The sequence below is a fragment of the Octopus sinensis genome, linkage group LG4 (assembly GCF_006345805.1).
Source record: "Octopus sinensis linkage group LG4, ASM634580v1, whole genome shotgun sequence".
Classification (NCBI taxonomy): domain Eukaryota; kingdom Metazoa; phylum Mollusca; class Cephalopoda; order Octopoda; family Octopodidae; genus Octopus; species Octopus sinensis.
The window spans coordinates 2146269-2161207 of record NC_043000.1 but is presented as its reverse complement, the minus strand read 5'-3'; the positions used below and the strand labels follow the sequence as shown (position 1 = coordinate 2161207).

General features: G+C 36.5%; 2 protein-coding genes across 3 annotated transcripts in view; one reads left to right on the top strand and one right to left on the bottom strand.

Annotated features, from left to right (window-relative positions):
* Window positions 1–14939, bottom strand: part of LOC115210382 (mitochondrial inner membrane protease subunit 2) — a 646016-nt gene that overhangs the window by 473383 nt on the left and 157694 nt on the right. The window lies entirely within an intron of this gene.
* The window catches only part of LOC115210381 (leucine-rich repeat neuronal protein 1), a 99285-nt gene that overhangs the window by 979 nt on the left and 83367 nt on the right, over window positions 1–14939 (top strand). The window lies entirely within an intron of this gene.

The window sequence follows — 14939 nt, the reverse complement described above, 5'->3', positions numbered from 1 at the left end:
CTGTCTGTGAATGCGTGCACCTCTGCGTGTTTCTTTAATTCCATGCAATGTGTTAGTGTATATTTCTTCATTCATACATACTAGCAGACAGATAGATAGATAGACAGATAGACAGATAGATAGATAGATAGATAGATAGATAGACAAACAAAGTGTGTATCTGAGTGTATAGTTCAATATCCAGTACGTGCGCGCGCGCGCACGGTATTGTCTGTTGCAAAAATGTGTATATATGTGAGTGTTTGTTTACCGTTTCTTCAAACGATATGATCATGTGCGTGAGCGTATACATAATCATATGTATGCGTATATTTGCGTGTATGTGCGTGTATGTTTGCGTGCTCTTAATACGATATGTGTGTATGTGTGTATATATATGCATGTTTCCTTGTTACAATACACTGTATGTAAACATATATACATATGAGTTCAATGTGATCTTGCGTGTGTGTGTTCCGATTCTGCTATATCGTCTACGTATGTAAACATAACATCCACAAACACACACACACACACACACATATTTATTTATGAAGATATGAAGACACATTTATAATCACAGAGAAATATAATGTTCCAACACTCATGCTTTTTAGTGATAGGAAATGCGGTTCCGTCCAGGATTCGAAACCGAGACGTCGACTCATTACGTCAACTTCACCGCATCTATGTAAATGCAACGTTCCAAGGAAGCTATAAAGCGTTATTATAAGTTTCCGTGCTGTGTATATGTATGCAATGTCCTAAGTAATCCTAAGAAATATGTTTGTATCTATTTATTTATCCATATATCTTACTGAATGTCTGCTCGTTTGTATATCTGTCTGGTTGCCCCTCTATACACTCATCTACCAACCTGCCTGTCCTCCGTCTGTACATGTATCTATCTATCTATCTTATCCATCTATCTATCTATCTATCTCCCCTCTGAGGTTCAGCCCTGTGTGACTAATAATGAAACATATCTATCTATCTATCTATCTGTCTATCTACCTACCTATCTTTCTATCTGTCTATCTACCTACCTATCTATCTATCTATCTATCTATCTATCTATCTATCTATCTATCTATCTATCTATCTATCTATCTATCTATCTATTCTATCTATCTATCTATCTATCTATCTATCTCCCCTCTGTAATCAGTCCTGTGTGGCTAATAATGAAACATATCTATCTGTCTATCTATCTATCTATCTGTTTATCTGTCTGTAAGTATGTATGTATGACCGTCGGTCCATCTATCTCGCCAGCTTACTGTCCGATCATACATCAATCTATATCCGCCTGTACATCTGTTTATCTATCTATCTATCTGTCTGTCTGTCTGTCTATCTATTTGTATGCTAAACTGTATATATGCAGGTGTGTGTCCGTCAGTCCGTCTATCTAGCTATCTTACGTCCGACCATACATAAACCTATCCGTATCCGCCAGTCTGCTCGTGCGTACATTTGCCTATCTATCACTCAGTTGACCCATCCATATATCTATCTCAGCTGTCCGTTTGTACAACTGTCCATCGTCCACCATGTGTGCGTGTGTATAGCTATTTGTCTGTCGCTCCATATATCTCCCTGTTTGTCCGGCCACACGTAATCTGATAATTTGTGTCAATATATTTGGTCCATCATATTGTATCTACATATCTCTGTTTGTCCAAACATAACACATTGTATATGTACGTGTGAGTCTATCATTCCGTTCCTGCTTGTATCTATCTATCTGTCTATCTAGCTGTCTGTCTATCTGTCTATCTAGCTGTCTGTCTATTAGTATGAGTAACGTGAATGCATCTTTCGCTATGTCTGTGTTTGCAGTTGTTTTTTGTTTTTTTTCATTCTGACTCCAAAGCAAATAAGTGAACGTTTGTAAGTACCACATGTTCGTGTGTACATACACACACCTCCATCTACATATGTCTATATAATATTCATTGTACACAAGTTCCATGGACTGGTGATTTTAGTGCTCATAGGATAAGATGAATGAATGGTGATTAAGTTTAGCAAGTACAAGTGAGATATTAGCTATACAATTTCTTTACACGTTGGTCTTGTCTTTAGCATGTACAGGACTTCAGCATCTATTTAGGTAGAAATAACACCGTATATTCATATGTTATCTTTTAACATTCAACACGGATTATCCAGTCTATATACCACACGCAAATTGTCCATTTGCTATAGACATAGATAATCCGTTAATATACATCACATACATTTATATACACCACAGATTATCCATTTATATACAAAGATTATCTAGCAATATACACCAGCCACATTATCCAATTTAAGTACAACACACATTGTCCATTTATATACATATAGATTATCCATTAATATACCCCACGTAGATTAACTATTTGTATACATATACAATAACTCTTTATAACTCAGATTATTTGCTAATATACACACACACATCCATTTATTTACACATAGATTATCTTTATCTACATCAAAGATTATCTTAATACACATCACATAGATTATCCATTTATATACACAGATTATCTATTAAAAATACACTACAGAGATTATCCAATTATATACACAGATTATCTATTAAAAATACACTACAGAGATTATCCAATTATATACATACATTATCTATTAATATACACCTTACACAGCTTATCCATTAATATATAGTACAGATTATCTATCTGGTAACATAAGGTTTTCAAATGTTACACTTTCTGTTAGTTCCAATGTTGAGATAATGTACCAAAAATATTGTTACCATAAATGATACTAATATTGGTGTATATATAAACCACACACCAATATGGTTCTTTCAATACATCATAAATACAATACTAACATCAATGTTGCTATGTATAAACTATACTTTGTTAAAGCTGTACCAATTCATAAAATATAGGCGTCAATATTGTTGAATATAAATCACATATCAAAACAATTATATCAACATATATTATACACAAGACAATATTGTTGAGTATAAACTACATGCTGATAGTTACCATTGCATCATGTAAGTATTAGAGAAAACAATATTGTTGTGTATAAACCACATACTGATATAGTTAAAATACAGATATAATACAGAAATTATTGCTGTGTATAAATCACATATTGACAGTTATTAACATCCCATATATAATACAGAAAACAATAGTGTTGTGTATAAACTAGATACTGAGACAGTTGTCAACATATGTATATAATACAGAAAGCAATACTGCTGTGTTGAAACCACATATGGACATGGCTCTATCAATTAAAACATCACTTAAATAAAACACCAATACTGTTGTATATAAACAACACATTGATATGACTATGATATCAATATATCATACATACAATATTGTTTGATGTGTACAGTCAATAGGAGATATGAGACCTCATATTTCAACAAGCCCCCCTCCAAACACTAAGATTATTTCTGTATATTCTGCAGAGAACATCCATTATCACCATCAGGCTGTCATCTTTTTTTGAAAATTCACACTTACCTTAATTAGGAACTATATACTTCATAATTATTATTAAGGTGGGGGGAAATGGTGAGCTAGCAGAATTGTTAGCATGCCGGACAAAATACTTTTGTGGCTTTTCATCTGTCTTTACATTCTGAGTTCAAATGCCACTGGAGCTGACTTTGCCTTTCATCCTTTTGGGGCAGCTAAAGTTGTACCAATTGAGCATTGGGGGGGTCAATGTAATCGACTACCCCCTCTCCAAAAATTTCAAGCCTTGTGCCTATAGTAGAAAGTATTATTAAGATGGGGTACTGCCAGAATCACTGGTGCATCGGATGAAGCTTAGCAGCATTTCTTCTTGCCCTTCACATTCTGAGTTTGAATTCTGCCGAGGTTGGCTTTGCCTTCTGTCCCTTCAGAACTGATCAAATAAGTTCAAGTTGAGCACTGAGGTTGATGCATCCCTCAAAATTACTGACCTTGTGCCAAAATTTGAAATCATTATTATTACTACTACTACTACAATAAAGTGAGCTGGCTGAGTCGTTAGCACATTGGGCAAAATGCTTAGCAGTATTTCATCTGTCTTCACGTTTTGGGTTCAAATTCTGCCATGGTTGACTTTGCCTTGCGTCATTTTGGAATCGATAAATTAAGTACCAGTAAAATGTAATCGACTTGCCCCCTCCCCACCAAAATTTCAGGCCTTGTGTTTATAAAAGAAAGGATTACTACTATTACTACTACTACTACTACTAAGGTGGTCAGTTGGCAGAATGGTTACCTGCATTTCGTCTATCTTTACATTCTCAGTTCAAATTCTGCCAAAGCTGCCTGTCTTGCATCCTTCCAGGGTTGATAAAGTAAGTACCAGTTGAGCACTGGGGTCAATGCAATTGACTTACCTCCTTCCCAAAAATTGCTAGCCTTGTTCCAAAATTTGAAATCACTACTACTACTACTACTACTACTACTACTACTACAAGGATGGTGAATTAGCAAAACAGTATTTTCTTCTGATTATATTCTGACTTTCAAGGTTAACTTTGCCTTCCACCCCACCACCCCACTCCGCCAAGGTTGATAAAATGACATACCAATTTCTTTATTACCCACAAGGGGCTAAACACAGAGGGGACAAAAAAGGACAGACATAGGTATTAAGTCGATTACATCGACCCCAGTGCGTTACTGGTACTTAATTTATCGACCTCGAAAGGATGAAAGGCAAAGTCGACCACGGCGGAATTTGAACTCACAACGTAACGCAGACGAAATACTGCTAAGCATTTCGCCCGGCGTGCTAACGTTTCAGCCAGTCAAGTATTGGGATCAGTGTTAGCAACTAACCCCTTCCTCTCAAAAACTGCTGGCCTTGAGCCTAAATCAGAAAAAATTATAAAGGTGGCAAACCAATGGCATTGTTAGAAGGGGGGGGGGCTTTTAGCATTTGTTCTGGCGCTATATACTATGGGTTTAAATCTCATCGTCAACTTTGCCTTTCATAATAAAAGATAATAATAGAATGAAGTATGGTTTATCGTTTATATTTTGAATTACTTATATATTGGGGCACTAAAATCTTTTAAGTGCTTAAGGCCTCTGTGGATCTTAATACAACCTTACCAACACCTATAAATGTGTGGCTAACAAGCTTGCTTCCTGATCATATGGTCTTGGGTTCCGTCCAATTGCATGGTGCCTTAAGAAATGAACAGTGTCTTCTATAGCCCTGGGCCAACCAAAGCTGTGTGAGTGGATTCGGTAGATAGAAACTGAAAAAAAGCTTCTTGTAGGTATGTGTATTTGTACTCTTATCTTGACATCACATGATGTTGTGAATAAGCATGTTGTTCATTTCCAGTCTTCCATGAAAAATATGTCCAACCATAGAAAACATTACCTTCCTTATAAACATGTGAAAGGTGACTTTAGGAAGGGCATCTAGGTGTAGAAAATATGCCCCAACAAACCCCATCTGACCCATGCAAGCATGAAAAAGTAGATGTTAATGATGACAATAACGATTAAGGGTCTCCTCTCTAGCATCAAAAACAAATAAGCAAAACTTGGAAACCATACATAAAAATGCCAAAAGTTAACAAGTGGCTGTGTGGTAAGTAGCTTGCTTACCAACCACATGGTTCCGGGTTCAGTCTCACCGCGTGGCACCTTGGGCAAGTGTCTTCTACTATAGCCTCAGGCCGACCAAAGCCTTGTGAGTGGATTTGGTAGATGGAAACTGAAAGAAGCCCGTCGTATATATGTATATATATGTGTGAGTGTTTGTGTGTCTGTGTTTGTCCCCCCCAACATCACTTGACAACCGATGCTGGTGTGTTTACGTCCCCGTAACTTAGCAGTTCGGTAAAAGAGACTGATGGAATAAGTACTAGGCTTACAAAAAATAAGACCTGGGGTCGATTTGCTCGACTAAAGGTGGTGCTCCAGCATGGCCACAGTCAAATGACTGGAACAAGTAAAAGAGTAAAGAGAGTACCATTATCATTTAACATCTATTTTCCATGCTGGCATGGGTTGAATGGTTTGACCAGAGCTGGCCAGCAGAAGAGCTGCACCAGGTACCAGTCTGATTTGGCATGGTTTCTATGGCTGTATGCCTTTCCCAAATGCCAACCACTTTACAGGGTGGTGTGGGTGCTTTTACGTGGCATCAGCATGGGTGCTTGCATGGAAGCTTTTTATGTGACACCAGCAAAGATGCTTTTTATGTAGAATCAGCAAAAGGCTCTTGCAGGCCAATATTCTTCAGCAAGGGGAGAAACATTAACAATTTTGCTTTGGAGGATGAGTCTTATTGTGTACAGCAAGGCACCAAAGACCCTAGGATTGGATTACTATTTTCAAGAACACACCTATTGAACTTTTCCTTAGAGGAAAATTGTTGATATCTTTACAGATATAGTTGTGCATAAATTCAGTGAAACCAATAATAAGTAAAATAATAGATACCATAAATCCTCGAGTATAGTCCGCCCTTGAGTATAACACACACGGGATTTTTAGGGGGCTGTACCTCTGAAAAACCTAAACCTTGTGTATAATACGCACCCCTTCTCTAACTTGAGTCAAGGAGGTCTATATAACATCCTTGGTTTGTAAAAATGTATACGGTAACGTCCTTTATTATTATTGTACATATAACACAATGAAAACGTGTAGCTTTTTTGTCCATTATGTTTGTAGAAAATAAAGAATAACAGTAATAATGTTTAATAAATGTTGCTTACTGCAAGTTATGGATGATTCTTTTATGACTTCATTGCTTTCAGGCTTAGCTTAAGGTATTTTCGCGCCCGACATCACAAAATGCGTTTGAATAAACATTGCCGGACAGCAAATAGAGACTCGGACATTGCTTAGAAAATATTTTTCATTTTTAACCTCGTATATAGTACATAGTAAGGATTTTGACCCTTAAATTTTGGGAAAAAAATGTGGATTATACTTAAGGATTTACGGTACATTTCTTATACTGCAATGTCTTTGATTCAATAGCTAAATCAGTGTAATTTTTCAATGTTTTGGCTCACTTCTGCACAACAATATATTCATTCAATATTTGCTGTATTAATTATTAACACACTATTGTCATTTTGTCATGAAAAAAGAAAAGACCCAACATATTTTATGTGATATCTGATGAGTCAACTACATGGAGCTAATGAGATGGGAGGTTCATCTGTGTACCATAGAGACTTGAAACTAAGTAGTTTGACATATGCAGAATAGAAGGTGGTGAGCTGGCAGAAACGTTAGCATGCTGGGCGAAATGCTTAGCGGTATTTCGTCTGCTGTTACGTTCTGAGTTCAAATTCCGCTGAGGTCAGCTTTGCCTTTCATCCTTTCGGGGTCGATAAATTAAGTACCAGTTACGCACTGGGATCGATATAATTGACTTAATCCGTTTGTCTGTCCTTGTTTGTCCTCCCTGTGTTTAGCCCCTTGTGGGTAGTAAAGAAAAACTAAGGTGGTGAGCTAGCAGAAACATTAGCACACCGGGCAAAATGCTTAGCGGTATTTCATTTGCCGTTACATTCTGAGTTCAAATTCCACCAAGGTCGACTTTGCCTTTCATCCTTTCTGGGTCGATAAAATTAGTACCAATTACGCACTTGGGTCAATGTAATCGACTTAATCCCTTTGCTTGTCCTTGTTTGTCCCCTCTATGTTTAGCCCCTTGTGGGCAATAAAGAAATAATATGTAGAATAGATACATTTATTCATGGATAACAGAAATGGTATAGCAGCTGACAAAATTCCTTGTAGTATTTAGTTACATACCCATATGTTCTTCATCATTATCACCATTTAATGTCCACTTTTCCATGCTTGCATGAGTCAGATGGAATTTGTTTAGGCATATTTTCCACCACCAGATACCTTTCCTGCTGCCAACCCTCACCTGTAATAGTTCCCAAGGCTAGATATGTTTTCTACAGAAGACTGGAAACAAACAACACCACCTGTATGACAGTGATGCTTATTTACAACCATCATATAATGTCAAGACAAGTGTACAAACACACACACACATAAATGGGCTTCTTTCAGTTTCCATTTACCAAATCCACTTGCAAAGCTTTGGTCAACATGAAGCTATAGTGGAAGACACCTAAGCTGCCACACCGAGGTACTGAACCCACAAATATATTGTTGGAAAGCAAGCTTCTTAACCACCTCACCATACCTGTGCCTATATCTGAGCCCAAATACCCTTTTTTTTTAAATTTTTATTTTGTCTTTCGTTCTTCTAGTTTCAATAAATTATGTACTAGTCCAATACTGAAGTCAATTTTATCAAGTATATCCTTCTACAAAAATTTGTGGTTATGTGCAAATGCTAGAATGTGCCTGTGTGTCCTTAACACATTATTCAAATTCAGCCTTTAATACTTCTGGGTTTCAGAAAATAAGTACCAGTTATATTCTAGGATCTATTTAAATGAATACATCACTTTCACAAAATATTTGACTTGGGATCTATGTTAGATGATATGATTGGATAGTGAAATGGTAGAATTTTTGAAGCTTCAGAAAAACAGCTTTGTGGAATTTCTTCCAACTCTTTACATTCTTAGTTACCCTCCGAGGCTCAAGTCCGGGCAAGGTTGTTTATGGAAGACCAGCAGTTGCTCATGCATACCAGCCTCCTCTCTTCACACCAATAATGTTATCCAAGGGAAAGGTAAAGACTGATACAGCTTGGCACCAGTGATATTGCAACTCATTTCTACAGCTGAATGAACTGGAGCAATGTGCTCAAGAACACAACACACAGCCCAGTCCAGGAATCAAACTCACTACCTCATGATTGTGAGGCCAACACTTTAACCACTGGGCCACATGCCACTTCTTTGGGTCCTCAACTTTGGATGGATTCAGGGGTGCAATGCCATTGCAGTATATGGTGTCTTAGGCATTTTATGCCAGCCAATTTCTTCCAGAGAAAAGAATAGACACCCCCAGTATTGGATTAGTATTATATTTACCGACCTTAAAAAATAAAAGGTTTGAACCCAGAACACCAGAACATAGATAGCTAGAAGGAATACTGCAAACCATTCTGTTCAACATTCTAATGACTGTTTCACTAATGCCCTTCATCTATTATCTCTTGTTTCATTCCTTGGACTGCGGCCATGCTGGGGTACCTTCTTGATGGGTCTAGTCAAACAAATCAACCTCAGTACTTAGTTTTAAGTCTAGCGCTTATTCTGTCAGTCTCTCTTACTGAATCCCTAGTTTACATGGATGTAAACAAACCAACACTGGTCGTCAAGTGATGGAGGGGGACAAAAACACACACACATATATATATATAATATATATATATATATATACATACGGACATACATATAATGGTCTTTCACACAGTTTCCACTTAACCAAATTTATTCATGAGGCATTGGCCAGCCAAGTGCTATAGTTGAAAACACTTGCCCAAGGTACCATTCAATAGGACTGAACTCAAAACCATGTGGTTGCAAACTTCTTAACTACACATGCATGCCTGAGGAATGATAAATGATAAATTGGAGCTTTCAAATAAAAGCATCTTGTGATAATTATTTCACCTGAGTTACAGATTCTTTGTTGTCACTCTTACTATTGGAAGTACTATGAATCAGTGATTGACCTTATAACCAACAATGTTATTGTTATATATATATATATATAAATATAGAACATGATATATAAATATAGAACAGAACTGTTTAGAAATTAAATGATTTAGAAATGCCTTCAGTAAGAAAAACAATGGTTATTTTAGTTTTAACATATTTTAATACACGAAATAAAAGCTTAATCAGAAAAGTATATACTAAGAAAAAATACTTTAAAAAAATTTCATCAGTGGCTAGAAATAATTATGTTGTGTAACGGGGCATATAATAGAAGAATTTTTTTTTTTCTGCTTCAATATGAAAATATTGTAAGTAAATGGTATTAACTGTCTTAGCTCACCAGCATCATCCCAAAGACTGTTTATATTTTAGGCTTGCTACCTTATAAAATTAAGTGATGTATGTCAGTGTATGTGTTATAGCCTGTCAGTTTTTTTTGTTTTGTTTTTTTTTTTTTTTGCATTCAAATTCCAATAAATCATAATCCACATTATGACAAAGGTTTTTTTCAGAAAATTTCATTAAAAAATATCCATTTTCCTGAAAGTTATGAGGAAATAAATTTGTGGTAGGGGGTACACTCCTGCAGGTATACCTTTATGAAAACTATAAGATTGTTAGAAGCTTACAGAAAACTAAAAGATTGACAGATGCTTACAATAAACAAGGAATTGCATAATTTATCTTTAAATCATATTTTTTTCTGAAGTATTTGATCCTGGAGATGGTATGAAATCCACACAGGTAATATCTAAGGTGCAGTCTTAGGAGAAAACAGCTTTGAAAACTATGTTCTTTGTACACTTGCCACTTCTTATATCTTTAGAGATGTTATTTACAACTTTTACCTTTACAACGAGAAATTAACACACCTTAGAAAGAACTACATACACTTGTTCTTCATAAAATACTGTTCTATAAAGAAATATTGGAACTTTCTCAAATGTTTCTCCTAGAGACATCACCATCATCATTGTTAAACGATGATGATGATGTCTCTAGGAGAAATGTTTATTGTTATTGGAAATGCTAAATGCATTGGAAACTAGTTTCTCTTTCTCTCTCTAAAATTAAAGGTAAATTGGCATCACTTGAGCAGAGTTTCATGGTATTAAAACCTTTGATCTTTGCCTTATTAATCAACTTTGATTCTTGGCAGGTATCATCATGTAGCTTAGAAATCAAACACATAATATATTTATAATATTATTCTGTTATGGTGTGACTATGTTGGAAACACTTTAACAAATCTTAATATGTTGCAACATTACTGTGATATCAGATCAAATAGCATAAGGCCGGACATAAACCCACAACTCAAAGTCCAGTCAGTGAGAAAGAAGCACAGTAGTTATGCCACTGAGCTGTGGATTCTTACAAAAATATAACAGCTTTATATATATAAAAAATGTGACTGCGTGTGTACCGTTGGCAATTTTTTTTCTGTCTTCCCTTCTCTGGATCTTTCCTTCTCCTAAGTTTCCGATGAAGAGCTCCGCTCGAAACGTTAAACCCTCCTTCTTTCCTTCTTTCCTGAGCGTCCAATAATACTATATTTGTTCCACATCCTCGCGTTGTTATGTTTTTTTGTGCTTTCTAGTTTGGATTAACGCAGTAAATATGTTCTAAACATATCGCACAAGGAGTTATGAGGCGGGCAATTTAAACTGGTTGTGTTGCATACATGCATATTAAGTATGTATACGTTCGTATATGTAAGTATTCGTATGTTATATGCATATTTATGTGTATTTATGTTACTTTCTGCATATATTCCACTGAAGAAGAAAAGCATTTCTTATGCAGAGTCAGAAATCCAAGATCTGGAATTATCCAGTAATTTTTTGTTAGTTTATTTTGTCTTATCTCCTGGTGCTGTATGAATATTTAATGTGGTTTTAGAGTCAGGTTTTGGCTGCTATTTCCAGCGTGGTAGTATCTCTTAGATACCCTAAATTATAATTTTATATATATATATATATACACACACACACACACAAAGTATGGGTGTTTAGTTCACAGGTGAACTAAACAATTAGGTATGCTAGGAAAGTGCTGTAATAGATTACTAGGGCTCCAAGGTTACAGCCAAGATGGTAGTTATGGAAGCCATTGCAGATTTCCGATGCAGCGGATATATAATTGTTAAAGAGGACAATAAACATTAAAGCAAGGCACTCATCTCAAGTCATGTACAATATTATTATTGGAAAATATTTGTCTCTGATGACAGAATATCCTGTACTTGCAGATATCCCAGAAACAACTGTAAGACTTTGAATTTTTTCCAATGATAATATCGTACAAACTTGAGATGTTTGCCTTGCCTTAATGTTTGTTGTCCTCTTTAACAATTATATATACTCTTACTCTTTTACTCTTTTACTTGTTTCAGTCATTTGACTGCAGCCATGCTGGAGCACCGCCTTTTAATCGAGCAACTCGACCCCGGGACTTATTCTTTTGTAAGCCCAGTACTTATTCTATCGGTCTCTTTTGCCGAACCGCTAAGTAACAGGGACATGAACAATGCTAGGGGGACAAACACAGACACACAAACATAGACACGCATACATATATATACATATATACGACGGGCTTCTTTCAGCTTCCGTCAACCAAATCCACTCACAAGGCTTTGGTCGGCCCAAGGCTATAGTAGAAGACACTTGCCCAAGGTGCCACGCAGTGGGACTGAACCCGGAACCATGTGGTTGGTAAACAAGCTACTTACCACACAGCCACGCCTGCACCTATATATATATAATTATATATATATATATTTGTTTTGCAGCCTCACAGCTTTTTTTGTTGTATATGTATGTTTTATTTTGTTGTGTTTGTTTTCATCATTGTCTTGTACATTCATTTGCTATTCCCAGTGGCTTTTTGCCTCTGACACCACCAAAAAGTGAACTGTATCAATGATAAAGGTGCAAAGTTGCAAAGAGCTTTTAGATGTTGATTGATGAGGAATAAGCAACAAATTTTCTGTTTGTTATGTTTTTAGTTAAATTTTAGAAAAAAAAAAAAAAATATATATATATATAGGCGTAGGAGTGGCTGTGTGGTAAGTAGCTTGTTTACCACCCACATGGTTCCGGGTTCAGTCCCTCTGCGTGGCACCTTGGGCGAGTGTCTTCTACTATAACCTCGGGCTGACCAAAGCCTTGTGAGTGGATTTGGTAGACGGAAACTGAATGAAGCCCGTCGTATATATGTATATATATATATATATGCGTGTTTGTGTTTGTGTGCATGTGTTTGTCCCCTAGCATTGCTTGACAACCGATGCTGGTGTGTTTATGTCCCCATTACTTAGCGGTTCGGCAAAAGAGACCGATAGAATAAGTACTGGGATTACAAAAGAATAAGTCCCGGGGTCGAGTTGCTCAATTAAAGGCGGTGCTCCAGCATGGCCGCAACAAGTAAAAGAGTAAAAGAGAAAAGAGTATATATATATAGGTGCAGGCATGGCTGTGTGGTAAGAAGTTTGCTTCCCAACCACATCGTTCCAAGTTCAGTCCCACTGTGTGGCATCTTGGGTAAGTATCTTCTACTATAGATTTGGGTCAACCAAAACCTTGAGATTAGATTTGATAGAAGGAAACTAAAAAAAGCCCGTCATATATGTGTGTGAATTTGTGTCTGTGTTTGTCCCTACCACCACTTGATAACAAGCGTTGGCATGTTTACATACCTATAACTTAGTGGTTCAGCAAAAGAGACCAGTAGAATAAGTATCAGGCTTAACAGAAAATAAGTACCGAGGTAAATTGTTTAAACTAAAAATTCTTCAAGGTGGTGTCCCACCATGGCTGCAGTCTAATGACTGAAAAAAATAAAAGATATATATATATATATGTAGAGGTGCAATGGCCCAGTGGTTAGAGCAGGAGACTCGCGGTCATAGGATCGCGGTTTTGATTCCCAGACCGGGCATTGTGAGTGTTTATTGAGCGAAAACACCTAAAGCTCCATGAGGCTCCAGCAGGGTGTGGTGGCGATCCCTGCTGTACTCTTTCACCACAACTTTCTCTCACTCTTTCTTCTGTTGGCCTGCTCACTTAGCCAGTGGGGTGGCGTCATTTGAAGGCTAAAACAATGCAAGGCGCATTGTGACCAGTGATGTGTAGCAACGTCTGATAGCCTGGTTGGTCACGGTGATCAGTGATATATATATATATATGAAATCATCATCATCCATTTTAACACCTACTTTTCCATGCTTGCATAGAGTTTATCAAGGCAGATTTTCTACAGCTGAATACCATACCTGACACATACATTCACCTGTTTCCAAGCAAGATAATATTTTTCCCTGGCCAGGTGTACTTCTGCACCTGGAATATTGGAAATGAATGACACAGCTTGTATGACAGTGACACTCACTCACAACTAACACACAATGTCAAACAAGGAAACAAAAACTTACACACACATACATACATACATAAACAGTCACACACGTGTATATATAAAAAGGTCTTCTTTCATTTTCCACTAACCAGGTCCACTCATAGGCTTTGGTCAACCAGGGGCTATTGCACAAGCCACTGCACATAAAACTATCTAGTTGGGAAGCAAAGTTCTTGATTACAAACCCACACCTGCATCTATATGTGTGTATAAGTTGATTTAAAATACTTATCAGTAAACTGGTGAATAATGAATAATATAAATGTTGTGTCTTTAATATTTTATGTCGTCGATTTTGTTCTATAGTTTACCAATCAATTGTTACACACGAATAATATAAATATTGTGTACAATAGATTATGTTACATAGTGAGCCATGAAAATCATATCAACTATATCTAGTGATTGCGTGTGTGTGTGTGTGCATGCATGCATGTGCGTGTATACACACACACACACACTTTTTCTGGTGGCAGTCACTGGACTATTTTAGGATAGCACCTTTTTAAGTGTCTTAGTAACTCATAACATCCGCAGTATGTATTTCAGTTTAGTCATTACTCTATTTCCAAAGATGCTATTTTTATATAAAGGGGTTCAGTTCAGTGAACTTACTATTTGTTTTACACTTGTAAACACAAGCACACTCATACTTAAACACATTATACACACCTACATACATACATACATCCAGATAGGATGTTTTGTTGTCCCTTTTTGTATCACCTAGTTGTCCGGATGTTTTGCGTTCTTGCCCCATTTTGTATTTTATTTTATATATATATATATAGCGGCATACGCACACTTTGTTCTCTTACACACACACACACACACACACATATATATATATATATATATATATATATATATATATATATATATATATATATACAGAGAGAGAGAGAGAATAGAAAGA